The sequence below is a fragment of the Stegostoma tigrinum genome, chromosome 48 (assembly GCF_030684315.1).
Source record: "Stegostoma tigrinum isolate sSteTig4 chromosome 48, sSteTig4.hap1, whole genome shotgun sequence".
Lineage (NCBI taxonomy): Eukaryota > Metazoa > Chordata > Chondrichthyes > Orectolobiformes > Stegostomatidae > Stegostoma > Stegostoma tigrinum.
The window spans coordinates 656,771-671,603 of NC_081401.1; the positions used below are offsets into that span (position 1 = coordinate 656,771).

The 14,833-nt window shown below is 64.0% G+C and overlaps 1 protein-coding gene across 5 annotated transcripts in view; it reads left to right on the forward strand.

Annotated features, from left to right (window-relative positions):
• The window catches only part of LOC132207467 (utrophin-like), a 165,861-nt gene that overhangs the window by 117,592 nt on the left and 33,436 nt on the right, over positions 1-14,833 (forward strand). For all 5 annotated transcript variants that reach the window (XR_009443485.1, XR_009443486.1, XR_009443487.1 and 2 more), the window contains exon 3: positions 14,255-14,416. The gene's annotated coding sequence lies outside the window, so the exon portion shown is untranslated. The remainder of the gene's footprint in view (positions 1-14,254; positions 14,417-14,833) is intronic.

A 14,833-nucleotide genomic window follows, 5' to 3' on the forward strand; every position in this document is an offset into this window, starting at 1 on the left:
CTGGGCCCCGAAGCCCTGACCCGCTCACAGCGTATTGCCCCCAGCAGTCCTGACCCGCTCACAGCCGCCTGCCCCCTCAGTCCTGACCCACTCACAGGGACTGGCACCAACAGCCCTGACCCGCCCACAGCGACTTGCCCCCTCCAGTCCTGTCGTGCTCGCAGCGACTTGCCCCGCAGCCCTGACCTGCTCACAGGGACTGGCCCCCACAGCCCTGTCGCGCTCACAGCGACTTGCCCCCTGCAGTCCTGTCGCGCTCACAGTGACTTGCCCCTTCATTCCTGTCCCACTGACGGGGGCCGGCCCCCGCAGCCTTGTCCCACTGACGGGGGCCAGCCCCCGCAGCCCAGACCCGCTCACGGGGTCCGGCCCCCGCAGCCCTGTCGCGCTGACGGCGTCCGGCCCCCGAAGCCCTGTCGCGCGGACAGGGACTGGCCCCCGCAGCCCTGTCCCACTCATAGGGACTGGCCCCCGCAGCCCAGTCCCGCTCACAGGGACTGGCCCCCGCAGCCCAGTCCCGCTCACAGGGACTGGCCCCCGCAGCCCTGTCCCGCTTACAGGGACTTGGCCCCGCAGCACTGACCCGCTCACAGGGACTGGCCCCCGCAGCACTGACCCGCTCACAGGGACTGGCTCCCGCAGGCCTGACCTGCTCAGAGCGGCCTGGGCCCCGCCGCCCTAACCCGCTCACAGCGTATTGCGCCCCGCAGCCCTGACCCGCACACAGCGTATTGCCCCCTGCAGCCCTGTCCCGTTCACAGCGAGATGACCCCTCAGTCCTGACCCGCTCACAGCGGACTGCCCCCACCGCCCTGACCCGCTCACAGCGGCCTGCCCCCGCCGCCCTGACCCGCTCACAGCGGCCTGCCCCCGCCGCCCTGACCCGCTCACTGCGGCCTGCCCCCGCCGCCCTGACCCGCTCACAGCGGCCTGCCCCCGCCGCCCTGACCCGCTCACAGCGGCCTGCCCCCGCAGCCCTGACCCGCTCACAGGGACTGGCCCCCGCAGCCCTGACCCGCTCACAGGGACTGGCCCCCGCAGCCGTGCCCTGCTCACAGTGACTGGCCCCCGCAGCCCTGACCCGCTCACAGCTTACTGCACCCCCCAGCCCTGTCCCGCTCACAGGGACCAGCCACCGCAGCCCTGACCCGCGCACAGTGACTGGGCCCCGCAGCCGTGTCCCGCTCACAGCGGACTGGGCCTCGCATCCATGTCCCGCTCACAGGGACTGGCCCCCGCAGCCCAGTCCCGCTCACAGGGACTGGCCCCCGCAGCCCTGTCCCGCTTACAGGGACTTGGCCCCGCAGCACTGACCCGCTCACAGGGACTGGCCCCCGCAGCACTGACCCGCTCACAGGGACTGGCTCCCGCAGGCCTGACCTGCTCAGAGCGGCCTGGGCCCCGCCGCCCTGACCCGCTCACAGCGTATTGCGCCCCGCAGCCCTGACCCGCACACAGCGTATTGCCCCCTGCAGCCCTGTCCCGTTCACAGCGAGATGACCCCTCAGTCCTGACCCGCTCACAGCGGCCTGCCCCACCGCCCTGACCCGCTCACAGCGGCCTGCCCCCGCCGCCCTGACCCGCTCACAGCGGCCTGCCCCCACCGCCCTGACCCGCTCACAGCGGCCTGCCCCCGCCGCCCTGACCCGCTCACAGCGGCCTGCCCCCGCAGCCCTGACCCGCTCACAGGGACTGGCCCCCGCAGCCCTGACCCGCTCACAGGGACTGGCCCCCGCAGCCGTGCCCTGCTCACAGTGACTGGCCCCCGCAGCCCTGACCCGCTCACAGCTTACTGCACCCCCCAGCCCTGTCCCGCTCACAGGGACTAGCCACCGCAGCCCTGACCCGCGCACAGTGACTGGGCCCCGCAGCCGTGTCCCGCTCACAGCGGACTGGGCCTCGCATCCATGTCCCGCTCACAGGGACTGGGCCCCGCAGCCCTGTCCCGCTCACAGGGACTGGGCCCCGCAGCCCTGTCCCGCTCACAGGGACGGGGCCCCGCAGCCCTGTCCCGCTCACAGTGGCTGGCCCCACAGCCCTGACCCGCTCACTGGGACTGGGCCCCGCAGCCATGTCCCGCTCACAGCGTACTGCCCCCCGCAGCCCTGTCCCGCTCACAGGGACGAGCCACCGCAGCCCTGACCCGCGCACAGTGACTGGCCCCCGCATCCCTGACCCGCTCACAGGAACTGGGCCATGCAGCCCTCTCCCGCTCACAGGGACTGGGCCCCGCAGCCCTGTCCCGCTCAGAGATACTGGCCCCCGCAGCCGTGTCCCGCTCACAGGGACTGGCCACTGCATCCCTGACCCGCCGACAGCGACTTGTCCCCCGCGGCCCTGACCCGCTCACACCGTACTGTCCCCCGCAGATGTTTCCCGCTCACAGTGTCTGGCCCCCGCAGCCCTGACCCGCTCACAGGGACTGGGCCCCACAGCCCTGACCCGCTCACAGGGACTGGGCCCCGCAGCCGTGTCCTGCTCACAGCGGACTGCACCCCGCAGCCCTGTCCCGCTCACAGCAGACTGGGCCCCGCAGCCCTGTCCCACTGACAGGTATGGGCCCCGGGGCACTGTCCCGCTCACACCGACTGGCCCCCGCAGCCCTGACACACTAACAGGGACTGGCCCCCGCAGCCCTGACCCGCTCACAGCGTACTGCCCCCCGCAGCCGTGTCCCGCTCACAGGGACTGGGCCCCGCAGCCCTGACCCGCTCACAGGGACCCTGGCCCCGCCGCCCTGACCCGCTCACAGCATATTGCCCCCCGCAGCCCTGTCCCGTTCACAGCGGCCTGTGGCCGCAGCCCTGACCCCCTCACAGGGACTGGCCCCCGCAGCCCTGACCCACTCACAGGGACTGGCCCCCTGCAGTCAGACCCGCTCGCAGGGACTGGCCCCCACAGCCCTGTCCCGCTCACAGGGACTGGCCCCCGCAGCCCTGTCCTGCTGACAGGGACTGGCACCCGCAACGCTGTCCCGCTGACAGGGACTGGCCCCCGCATCCCTGACCCACTCACAGGGACTGGCACCCGCAGCTCTGACCCGCTCTCAGCGATTTGTCCCCTGCAGTCCTGTCCTGCAGACAGGGACTGGCCCGCGCAGCCCTGTCCCGCTGACAGCGATTTGCCCGCGCAGCCCTGTCCCGCTGACAGCGATTTGCCCGCGCAGCCCTGTCCCGCTGACAGCGATTTGCCCGCGCAGCCCTGTCCCGCTGACAGCGATTTGCCCCCGCACTCCTGTCCCGCTCACAGCGGTTTGCCCCCGCACTCCTGTCCCGCTCACAGCGGTTTGCCCCATGCAGTCCAGTCACGCTCACAGCGACTTGCTCCCTCAGTCCTGACCCGCTCATCGGGACTGACCCCCGCAGCCCTGACCCGCTCACAGGGACTGGCATCCGCAGCTGAGACCCGCTAACAGGTACTGGCCCCCACAGCCCTGACCCGCTCACAGCGGCTGGCCCCCACAGCCCTGACCCGCTCACAGCGACTTGCCCCCGCAGCCCTGTCCCGCTGACAGCAACTTTCCCCCGCAGCCCTGTCCCGCTGACAGCGGCTCGCTCCCGCAGCCCTGACCCGCTCACAGGGACTGGCCCCAGCAGCCCTGACCCGCTCACAGCGACTTGCCCCCTCCAGTCCTGTCGTGCTCGCAGCGACTTGCCCCGTCATTCCTGTCCCACTGACGGGGGCCGGCCCCCGCAGCCCTGTCCCACTGACGGGGTCTGGCCCCCGCAGCCCAGACCCGCTCACGGGGTCCGGCCCCCGCAGCCCTGTCGCGCTGACGGCGTCCGGCCCCCGAAGCCCTGTCACGCGGACAGGGACTGGCCCCCATAGCCCTGTCCCACTCATCGGGACTGGCCCCCGCAGCCCTGTCCCGCTTACAGGGACTTGGCCCCGCAGCCCTGACCCGCTCACAGGGACTGGCCCCCGCAGCCCTGACCCGCGCTCAGGGACTGGCCCCCGCAGCCCTGACCGGCTCACAGGGAATGGTCCCCGCAGCCCTGACCCGCTCACAGCGATTTGCCCCCGCAGTCCTGTCCCGCTGACAGGGACTCGCCCCCGCAGCTCTGTCCCGCTGACAGGGACTGGTCCCCTCAGCCCTGTCCCGCAGACAGGGACTGGCCCCCTCAGCCCTGACCCGCTCACAGGGACTGTCCCCCGCACCCCTGACCTGCTCACAGGGACTACCCCCCCGCAGCCCTGTCCCGCTGTCTGCTATTTGCCACCGCAGCCCTGACCCCCTGATCGCTATTTGCCCCCGCACCCCTGACCCGCTGACAGCCATTTGCCCCCGCAGCCCTGTCCCGCTCACGGGGACCGTCGCCCGCAGCCCTGACCCGCTCACGGAGACCGTCCCCCGCGGCCCTGACCCGCTCACGGGGACCGTCCCCCGCGGCCCTGACCCGCTCACGGGGACCGTCCCCCGCGGCCCTGCCCCGCTCACGGGGACCGGCCCCCGCAGCCCTGTCCCGCTCACGGGGACCGGACCCCGCAGCCCTGTCCCGCTCACGGGGACCGGCTCCCCCGCACCCCTGACCCCGGACAGATATTTGCCACCACAGCCCTGAACCGCTCACAGGGTCTTGCCCCCGCACCCGCACCCCCTGACCCGCTGACAGGTACTGGCCCCCGCAGCCCTGTCCCGCTGACAGCGATTTGCCCCCGCAGCCCTGTCCCGCTCACAGGGACTGGCCCCCGCAGCCTGGACCTGCTCACAGGAAGGGTCCCCCGTAGCCCTGTCCCGCTCGCGGGGACCGGCCCCCGCAGCCCTGTCCCGCTGACAGCGTTATGCCACTGCAGCCCTGAGCCGGTCACAGGGACTGTCCCCCGCAGCCCTGACCCGCCCACAGGGACTGTCCCCCGCAGCCCTGACCCGCCCACAGGGACTGTCCCCCGCAGCCCTGACCCGCTCACAGGGACTGTCCGGCGCAGCCCTGACCCGGTCACAGGGACTGTCCCCCGCACCCCTGACCTGCTCACAGGGACTACCCACCCGCAGCCCTGTCCCGCTGTCTGCTATTTGCCACCGCAGCCCTGACCCCCTGATCGCTATTTGCCCCCACCCCCCTGACCCGCTGACAGCCATTTGCCCCCGCAGCCCTGTCCCGCTCACGGGGACCGTCGCCCGCAGCCCCGACCCGCTCACGGGGACCGTCGCCCGCAGCCCCGACCCGCTCACGGGGACCGTCGCCCGCAGCCCTGACCCGCTCACGGGGACCGTCCCCCGCAGCCCTGACCCGCTCACGGGGACCGTCCCCCGCGGCCCTGTCCCGCTCACGGGGACCGTCCCCCGCAGCCCTGTCCCGCTGACGGTGACCGGCCCCCGCAGCCCTGTCCCGCTCACGGGGACAAGGCCCCCGCAGCCCTGTCCCGCTCACGGGGACAAGGCCGACGCAACCCTGTCCCGCTCACGGGGACCGTCCCCCGCAGCCCTGTCCCGCTCACCGGGACCGGCCCCCGCAGCCCTGTCCCGCTCACGGGGACAAGGCCCCCGCAGCCCTGTCCCGCTCACGGGGACAAGGCCCCCGCAACCCTGTCCCACTCACGGGGACCGTCCCCCGCGGCCCTGACCCGCTCACGGGGACCGGCCCCCGCAGCCCTGTCCCGCTCACGGGGACCGTCCCCCCCGCAGCCCTGTCCCACTCACGGGGACCGGCCCCCGCAGCCCTGACCCGCTCACGGGGACCGGCCCCCGCAGCCCTGACCCGCTCACGGGGACCGGCCCCCGCAGCTCTGACCCGCTCACGGGGACCGGCCCCCGCAGCTCTGACCCGCTCACGGGGACCGGCCCCCGCAGCCCTGACCCGCTCACGGGGACCGGCCCCCGCAGCCCTGACCCGCTCACGGGCACCGGCCCCCGCAGCCCTGACCCGCTCGCTGCGATTTGCCCCCGCAGCCCTGACCCGCTCACGGGGACCGGCCCCCGCAGCCCTGACCCGCTCACGGGGACCGGCCCCCGCAGCCCTGACCCGCTCACGGGCACCGGCCCCCGCAGCCCTGACCCGCTCACGGGCACCGGCCCCCGCAGCCCTGACCCGCTCACGGGGACCGGCCCCCGCAGCCCTGACCCGCTCACGGGGACCGTCCCCCGCAGCCCTGACCCGCTCACGGGGACCGGCCCCCGCAGCCCTGACCCGCTCACTGCGATTTGCCCCCGCAGCCCTGACCCGCTCACGGGGACCGGCCCCCGCAGCCCTGACCCGCTCACGGGGACCGGCCCCCGCAGCCCTGACCCGCTCACGGGCACCGGCCCCCGCAGCCCTGACCCGCTCACGGGGACCGGCCCCCGCAGCCCTGACCCGCTCACGGGGACCGTCCCCCGCAGCCCTGACCCGCTCACGGGGACCGGCCCCCGCAGCCCTGACCCGCTCACGGGGACCGGCCCCCGCAGCCCTGACCCGCTCACGGGGACCGGCCCCCGCAGCCCTGAACCGCTCACGGGGACCGGCCCCCGCAGCCCTGAACCGCTCACGGGGACCGGCCCCCGCACCCTGACCCCCTCAAAGGGACTGCCCCCGCAGCCCTGACCCCCTCAAAGGGACTGCCCCCGCAGCCCTGACCCCCTGAAAGCTATTTGCCACCGCAGCCCTGACCCGCTCACAGGGACTGGCCTACACAGCCCTGTGCCGCTGACAGCGATTTGCCACCGCAACCCTGACCCGCTCACGGACTGGCCCCCGCAGCCCTGTCCCGCTGACAGCTATTTGCCACCGCAGCCCTCACCCGCTCACAGGGACTATCCCCCACAGCGCTGACCCGCTCACAGGTACTGGCTGCCGCACCCCTGTCCCGCTGTCTGCTATTTTCCACCGCACCCCTGACCCCCTGATAGCTATTTGCCCCCGCACCCCTGGTCCGCTGACAGCGATTTGCCCCCGCAGCCCTGTCCCGCTCACAGGGACTGTCCCCCGCAGCCCTGTCCCGCTCACAGGGACTGTCCCCCGCAGCCCGGACCCGTTCACAGGGAATGGCCCCCGCAGTCCTGACCCGCTCACAGGGACTGGCCCCCTGCCGTCCTGACCCGCTCACGGGTACCGTCCCCCGCAGCCCTGACCAGCTCACGGGGACCGTCCCCCGCTGCCCTGACCCGCTCTCGGGGACCGGCCCCCGCAGCCCTGTCCCGCTCCCGGGGACCGGCCCCCGCAGCCCTGTCCCGCTCCCGGGGACCAGCCCCCGCAGCCCTGACCCGCGGACAGCTATTTGCCACCGCAGCCCTGACCCGCTCACAGGGACTGTCCCCCGCAGCCCTCACCCGCTCACAGGGACTGTCCCCCGCAGCCCTGTCCTGCTCACAGGGACTTGCCCCCTGCAGACCTGACACGCTCACAGCGACTTGCCCCTGCTGTCTCGACCCGCTCACAGCGACTTGCCTCCTCTGTCCTGACCTGCTCACAGCGTCTTGCTCCCTCATTCCTGACCTGCTCACAGCGACTGGCCCCTGCAGTCCTGACCCTCTCTCAAACACCGCCCCCCTCCTCCTCCTCCCCACACACCCTCCTCCTTCCACCCCCCCACCCTCCTCCTCCTTCCACCCCCCCACCCCCTTCCTCCTTCCACCCCCCCACCCTCTTCCTCTTTCCACCCCCCCACCCTCCCCTTCCTTCCACACCCCCACCCTCCCCTTCCTTCCACCCCCCCACCCTCCTCCTCCTTCCACCCCCCAACCTCCTCTTCCTTTCCCCACCACCCTCCTCCACAACCTCCTTTGCCCCCACCCTCCACCTCCCCCCCTCACCACCCTCCTCTTCTTCCCCCCTACTCCCCTCCTCCTTCCACCCCCTACTCCCCTCCTCCTTCCACCCCTGTCCTCCTCCTCCTTCCACCCCCAACCCTCCTCCTCCTTCCAGCCCCTACCCTCCTCCTCCTTCCACCCCCCACCCTCCTCCTCCTTCCACCCCCACCCTTCTCCTCCTTTCCCCCCACCCTCCTCTTCCTTTCCCCACCAACCCCTCTCCTTTCTCCCCCCAACGCTCCTCCTTTCCCCCCCAACCCCCCCTTTCCCCGACCCTCCTCCTCCTTCCACCCCCTACTCCCCTCCTCCTTCCAACCCCCACCCTCCTCCTCCTCATTCCCCCAACCCTCCTCCTCCTCCTTTCCCCCCCAACCCCTCTCCTTCCCCCCCGACCACCCTCCTCCTTCCACCCCCTACCCCCCTCCTCATTCCCCCCCAACCCTCCTCTTGCTCCTCCTTTGTTATCACGGAGCAGGAGGAGGGTGGGGTGGAAGGAGGAGGAGTGGGCTGCGGGGCAATGGAGGAGTTGAGGAGGAGGAGGAGGAGAGATATGGGGAACTGCAGATGCTGGAGAATCCACGTGAACAAAGTGTGGAGCTGGATGAACACAGCAGGCCAAGCAGCATCTCAGGAGCAAAAAGCTGACGTTTCGGGCCTAGACCCTTCTTCAGAGACGGGGTTGGGGAAAGGGAACTGGAATAAATAGGGAGAGAGGGAGAGGCGGACCGAAGAAGGAGAGAAAAGAAGATAGGTAGAGAGGAGAGTATAGGTGAGGTTGGGTGAGGATAGGTCAGTCCAGGGAAGATGGATAGGTCAAGGAGGCAGGATGAGGCAGATGTAGGAAATGGAGGTGTGGCTTGAGGTGGGACAGAGGGATGGGTGAGAGGAAGAAGAGGTTTGGGATGCAGTTGGGGGAGGGGACGAGCCGAGCTGGTTTTGGGATGCAGTTGGGGGAGGGGACGAGCTGAGCTGGTTTTGGGATGCAGTGGGGGGAGGGGGCGAGCTGAGCTGGTTTTGGGATGCAGTGGGGGGAGGGGACGAGCTGAGCTGGTTTGGGGATGCAGTGGGGGAAGGGGAGATATTGAAGCTTGTTTTCTCTCCATCTTCGGTCCGCCTCCCCCTCTCTCCCTATTTATTCCAGTTCCCCCACCCCATCCCCGTCTGTGATAGAGGGTCTGGGCCCGAAACGTCAGCTTTTGTGCTCCTGAGATGCTGCTTGGCCTGTTGTGTTCATCCAGCTCCACACTTTGTTAAACTGGATTCTCCAGCGTCTGCAGTTCCCATTATCTCTCCCCGCACCCCCTCCTCCTCCTCCCCCCGACCACCCTCCTCCTTACCCTCTCCCTCTCCCTCCTCCTCCTCCTCCTCCACCTCCTCCTCCTCCTCCTCCTACTCCTCCACTCCTCCACTCCCCCCACCCTCCTCCTCCTCCTCCTCCACCTCCTCCTCCACTCCCGCCACCCCCCCTCCTCCTCCTCCTCCTCCTCCTCCTCTTCCTCCACTTCCTCTTCCTCCACTCCCCCCACCCTCCTCCTCCTCCTCCTCCTCCTCCTCCTCCTCCTCCTCCACTCCCCTCCTCCTCCTCCTCCTCCTCCTCCACTCCCCTCCCCCTCCTCCTCCTCCTCCACTCCCCACATCCTCCTCCTCCTCCTCCACTCCCCCGACTCTCCTCCTCCTCCTCCTCCTCTCCCCCCACTCTCCTCCTCCTCCTCCTCCTCTCCCCCCACTCTCCTCCTCCTCCTCCTCCTCCACTCCACCCACCCTCCTCCTCCTCCGCCTCCTCCCCCCTCCCTCCTCCTCCTCCGCCTCCTCCCCCCTCCCCCCTCCTCCTCCTCCCCCCACCATGCTCCCCTCTCACCCCCACCCTCTTCCACCCCCTCCTTCTTCCCCCACCCTCTTCCTCCTTCTTCCCGCCCCACCCTCTTGCTCCTTCTTCCCGCCCCAACCCCCTCCTCCTTCTTCCCGCCCCACCCTCCTCCTTCCCCCCCACCCTTCCTCCTACTCCTCGTTTCCCCCACCCTCCTGCTCCACCTCCTATTCCCCCCACCCTCCGCCACCCCCCCTCCTCACAGCCACTTGCCCCCTCCGTCCTCACCCGCAGACAGCCACTTGCCCCCTTCCGTCCTCACCCGCGCACAGCCACTTGCCCCTGCAGTACTTAGCAACTGACAACAACTTGCCTCATCTGTCATTACCCGTCCCCAGCCTCTTGCCACTGCTGTCCTGACCCCTCACAGCCTCTTGCCCCTGCAGTCTTCACCCGTCCACGGCGACTTGCCCTTTCCGTCCTGAATCGCTCACGGCGACTTGCGCCCTCTCTCCTGACGCACTCAGAGCCAGTTGCCCCTGCAGCCCTGGCCCTCTCACAGGGACTGTCCCCCCCAGCCCTGACCCGCTCACAGGGACTGGCCCCCCCAGCCCTGACCCGCTCACAGGGACTGGCCCCCCAGCCCTGTCCCGCTCACAGGGACTGTCCCCCGCACCCCTGACCCGCTGACAGCTATTTGCCACCGCAGCCCTGAACCGCTCACGGGGTCTTGCCCCCGCACCCTGACCCGCTGACAGGGACTGTCCCCAGCAGCTCTGACCCGCTGACAGCGATTTGCCCCTGCAGCCCTGTCCGGCTGACAGTGATTTGCCCCCTCAGTCCTGTCCCGCTGACAGGGACTGGCCCCGCAGCCCAGACCCGCTCACAGGGAATGGCCCCCTGCAGTCCAGACCCGCTAACAGTGACTCCCCCCCCGCATCCCTGACCCGCTCACAGGGACTGGCCCCCTGCAGTCCTGTCCTGCTCACAGCGATTTGCCCCTCAGCCCTGACCCGCTCACAGCGACTTGCCCCCTCCGTCCTGACTGGCTCACAGCGATTTGCCCCCGCAGCCCGGTCCCCCTGACAGCGATTTGCCCCCGCAGCCCGGTCCCCCTGACAGCGATTTGCCCCCGCAGCCCGGTCCCCCTGACAGCGACTTGCCCCCGCAGCCCAGTCCCGCTGACAGAGATTTGCCCCAGCAGCCCTGTCCAGCTGACAGCCATGTGCCCCCTCAGTCCTGACCCGCTCACAGGGACTGGCCCTCACAGCCCTGTCCCGCTCACAGCGATTTGCCCCCCGCAGCCCTGTCCCGCTGACAGGGACTGGCCCCCGCAGCCCTGTCCCGCTCACGGGGACTGGCCCCCACAACCCTGTCCCGCTCACAGCGATTTGCCCCCTGCAATCCTGTCGCGTTCACAGCGACTTGGCCCCCCGCAGCCCAGTCCCGCTGACAGCGACTTGCCCCTCCTTCCTGATCTGCTCACAGGCACTTGTCCCCTCCGTCGTAACCCGCTCACAACAAGTTGTCCCCTCTGTCCTGTCCCGCTCACAGCGTCTTGCCTCCCATCCCTCTTGCGCAGGTCACCCCTTGCTCAGAAACAGTCCCAATTATCCATGAGCCGGAAACCCTGCCCCCTGTGCCAGCTCCTTAACCATGCATTCATCTCACCTATCTTTCTATGACAACTCTCTAACATGTGACACTCGTGGCAACCCATAAATTATTACCCTCTGGGTCCTGCCTTTCAGCCTGTTTGCTAACTCCTTGTCCATAGTCCGCAAGATGTCTTCCCTCTTTCTGCCTATGTCATTGGCACCAACGTGCACGGTGGCCTTGGGCTGCTCACCCTCCACCTTAAGAATTTGTTGCAACCACTCAGAGATGTCCTTGACCTTGGCACCAGGGAAGCAACACACAGCCCTGGTGTCTCAAATGTGGCGACAGAATCTATGCCCCCAATGAATGAGTCTCCAACCACGCTCGCTCACTTGGATTTGCCTGACCCTGTCCCACAGCAGGGTGGTTTGTACCATGGACCTGGCTACTGCTGGTTATTTCACTGACCCAGTTTAGTTTTAGATCAGTGTTAACCTTGGTTTAGTGGATAGCCAAGCACCTCAGTAGTCTGCAATACAGGAGAAATACATTCTTAAGCTCACGGATTCTGTGACAGTCAAGGACAAGCACTGAATTGTTCTAACCTGATTTCCAACACCTGGCCCGTAGCCTTGCATGGCTTCCATAGCACTTGCACACTGAAAAAAAAAACAAATGTAAGGATGATGTGAGTGTAAGGACATGGAATTTTTTGGATATGGTCATATTCTCTCTTGTTGGAGCTGATTGCTGCTTAGCACTTGTATGGTGCAAATGTAACTTATCCTTTATCAGGCCAAGCCTGATCGTTGTCCAAGTCTCACTGTATTTTCTCATCGTTGACTTCACTGTTGGGTCTAACCAACATTTTGTACATACCCTGCCTATTCTGAAACTCTGTCACTTAATATTAAGTCTAAAAAAGACAAGTATCCAATGTGCCTTCCAAACCACTTCAACGACCTCGTCCATTACATTGGGGGATCAACAGGAATACATATCAAGATCCTGAGATCCCTCTGATCATTGGTGCTTGTGAGGTCCCTATGATTCATCATGGGCTCCAAAATCTGTTTGTGCTGTGTCACCTAATCCTTATCCCGTTTGTCCTTACATGAAATAATGTTCTCAAACGTTTCTCAAAAATTCTTCCCAATCCTACTTTTTGTAATCATGATACAAGTGAGCATAAAACTTGGAACACGACAGCAACAGGAATGTGTCCTTTGGCCCACCATGTTGGGCCAAACATGACAACAACTGAAAAAATCCCTTCTGCCTGTCCTTGATCCATAGTCCTCCATTCCTTGCATATTCGTGCACTTAACTAAAAGACCCTTTTCAATGCTTTCATCGTATCTGCATCCACTACCACCCGGGGCAATGTATTCCACACTTTTAACATGCTCAGTGTGAAATATTTGCCCCTCACATCTCTTTTGAACTCCCCCCCCCCCTCAGCTTAAATGCATGCCCCCTAATAGTGGACACTTGAACTCCGGGGGAGAAATTTTCTGACCGTTAGCTGTATTTATGTATCTCCTAATTTTATACACTTCTATCAAGCCTGCTCTCAGCTTCTACTGCTCCAGAGAAAACGAAGAGTTTTTCCAGCTCCTCCTTCTCGTTCATACCCTCTATTCCAGTCAGCATGCTGGTAAATCTCTTCTGCACCCTGTCCAAAGCCTGCACATCCTTCGTGTAATGTGGCGGCCAGAATTGAATGCAATACTCTGTGTGGTCTCAACAAAGTCTTGTAAAGCTGCAATGTGACATCCTGACTCTTACACTGAGTTTCCCTCAGCATAAAGGCAAGCATGCGACATGCCTTCTTGACCACCCCATCTACTTGTGTGGCTACTGTCAGGGAGTTATTGTCTAGGACCCCAAGATCCCTCTGGACTTCACTGCTGTTTGGGGTCCTGCCATTTACTGTGTATCCCTTTCCTTAACACTTGGTTTCCGAAAATGCAACACCTCATGCCTGCCCAGATTAAATTCCCTCGGCCATTTCTCCGCTCGAGTTTGCAATTGGTCTGTATCTTGCTGTGTCCTTTGACAACCTTCCATGCTGTCCACAAGTCCATTGGTCCTTGTATCATCTGCAAACTTACTAATCCCCCGTTTACATTTGCCACCAAGTCATTTACATATATCACAAACAGCAGAAGTCACATCGATGCGGAACACAACTCGTCACTGAGCTGCAGCCAGAAAAACAGCTTTCCACCACTGAGACGGCAAGAACTGTAGATGCTGGAATCAGAGTTAACCAAGTGTGGAGCTGGAGGAACGCAGCAGGTCAGGCAGCATCAGAGGAACAGGAAAGCTGACATTGTTGATGCTGCCTGGCCTGCTGTGTTCCTCCAGCCCTGCACTGTGTTCTCTTTGTTAGCCTTCCACCGCTACCGTCTGCCTTATATGGGCAGGCCAAGTCACCATGGATCTCATTGATCCTAATCTTCTGGATGAGCATACCATGAGGAACCTTGTTGAAAACGTTTGTAAAATCCATGTATATGTTATCAACTGTTCTACCCGAATTGATCACCCTTGTCACCTCCGTGAAAACTTCAACTGACTTGGTAAGACATAACCTGCCCCGCATAATGCCATGCTAGCTGTCCCTTATTAGCCCATACTTTTGAGACATGAGACACTCACCAGTCTGTAGTTTCCTGCAAAGTCCCTGTTTTCCTGCTTGAACAGAGGAACGACTTTATCCACTCACCAGTCTCCACAACCCCTCCAGTGCCTGGCAAGGATATCAGATCCAATTGAAAGTAGTGTGTTGATGCATTTGTGTCATGATTGTGTTTTGTTTGAGCTCTAACATTCAAAGCAGTGTAAGAATGCCTTTGTGCAGCAGGCGACGGGTGACGAGACTGAGCCTTCATACAATTGCAAGATGTTGAAAATTTGCCATTATTTATGAAAACAGTGATAAATTTCCATGATCAACATTTCTGTTACACTGCAATGATTATCCCATGGCGTGTAAAATCAGAAAGATACGATAAAATGAGACTGGGTCATATGCAGGGAGAATGTTTGCCTTTCATGTCTAGAGAAGTACTGAAATATTTCCATGAATCTAAAAGTCACTTTTCCGTTCATTGAAGGACACAATCATCGCCTTGGAAGCTTCATCACGATACTACTTTGCATTTCTGAAGAGGGAAGAAGAAATCAATATGCAAATTCAATTCCATGGTTTTGGAAGTCCCTTTGAGAACACGATTCATTTGCGCCGGCATAATGCTCTGACCGAGAAAGAATTGAAGGTGAGTTTGTAGTTTAGAAGATAGCAGCAATTTATGCATCAACTTCTTCATCGATAACGTTCCATTGCTTTCAAACTGCATTTTCCACTCTGCGAGATAATAACTGTTAGAACAAGCAACAGCATCGGTAGATGGTCTATGGGGAATGCAATGTTACAAAACTCGATCCATTCAACAACATATTTCAGATAAGTCAACAAATTAAATATTCCAGCACAGGATAAAACAAGGAAGATGAGAGTGAGGAGGCAATAGTTCTGATGACAAAAGAACAGAAATTTACCTTTATCCATTCGAGCAAAAAAGCAGGCACACAAATAAATAATCATCTAACAATGCACATGTGCAACGGAGGCTACAGGGGGACTAAAAATGCCGATTTGTTGTCATGCGTATTGCTGAAAGGGTGAGTGAAAC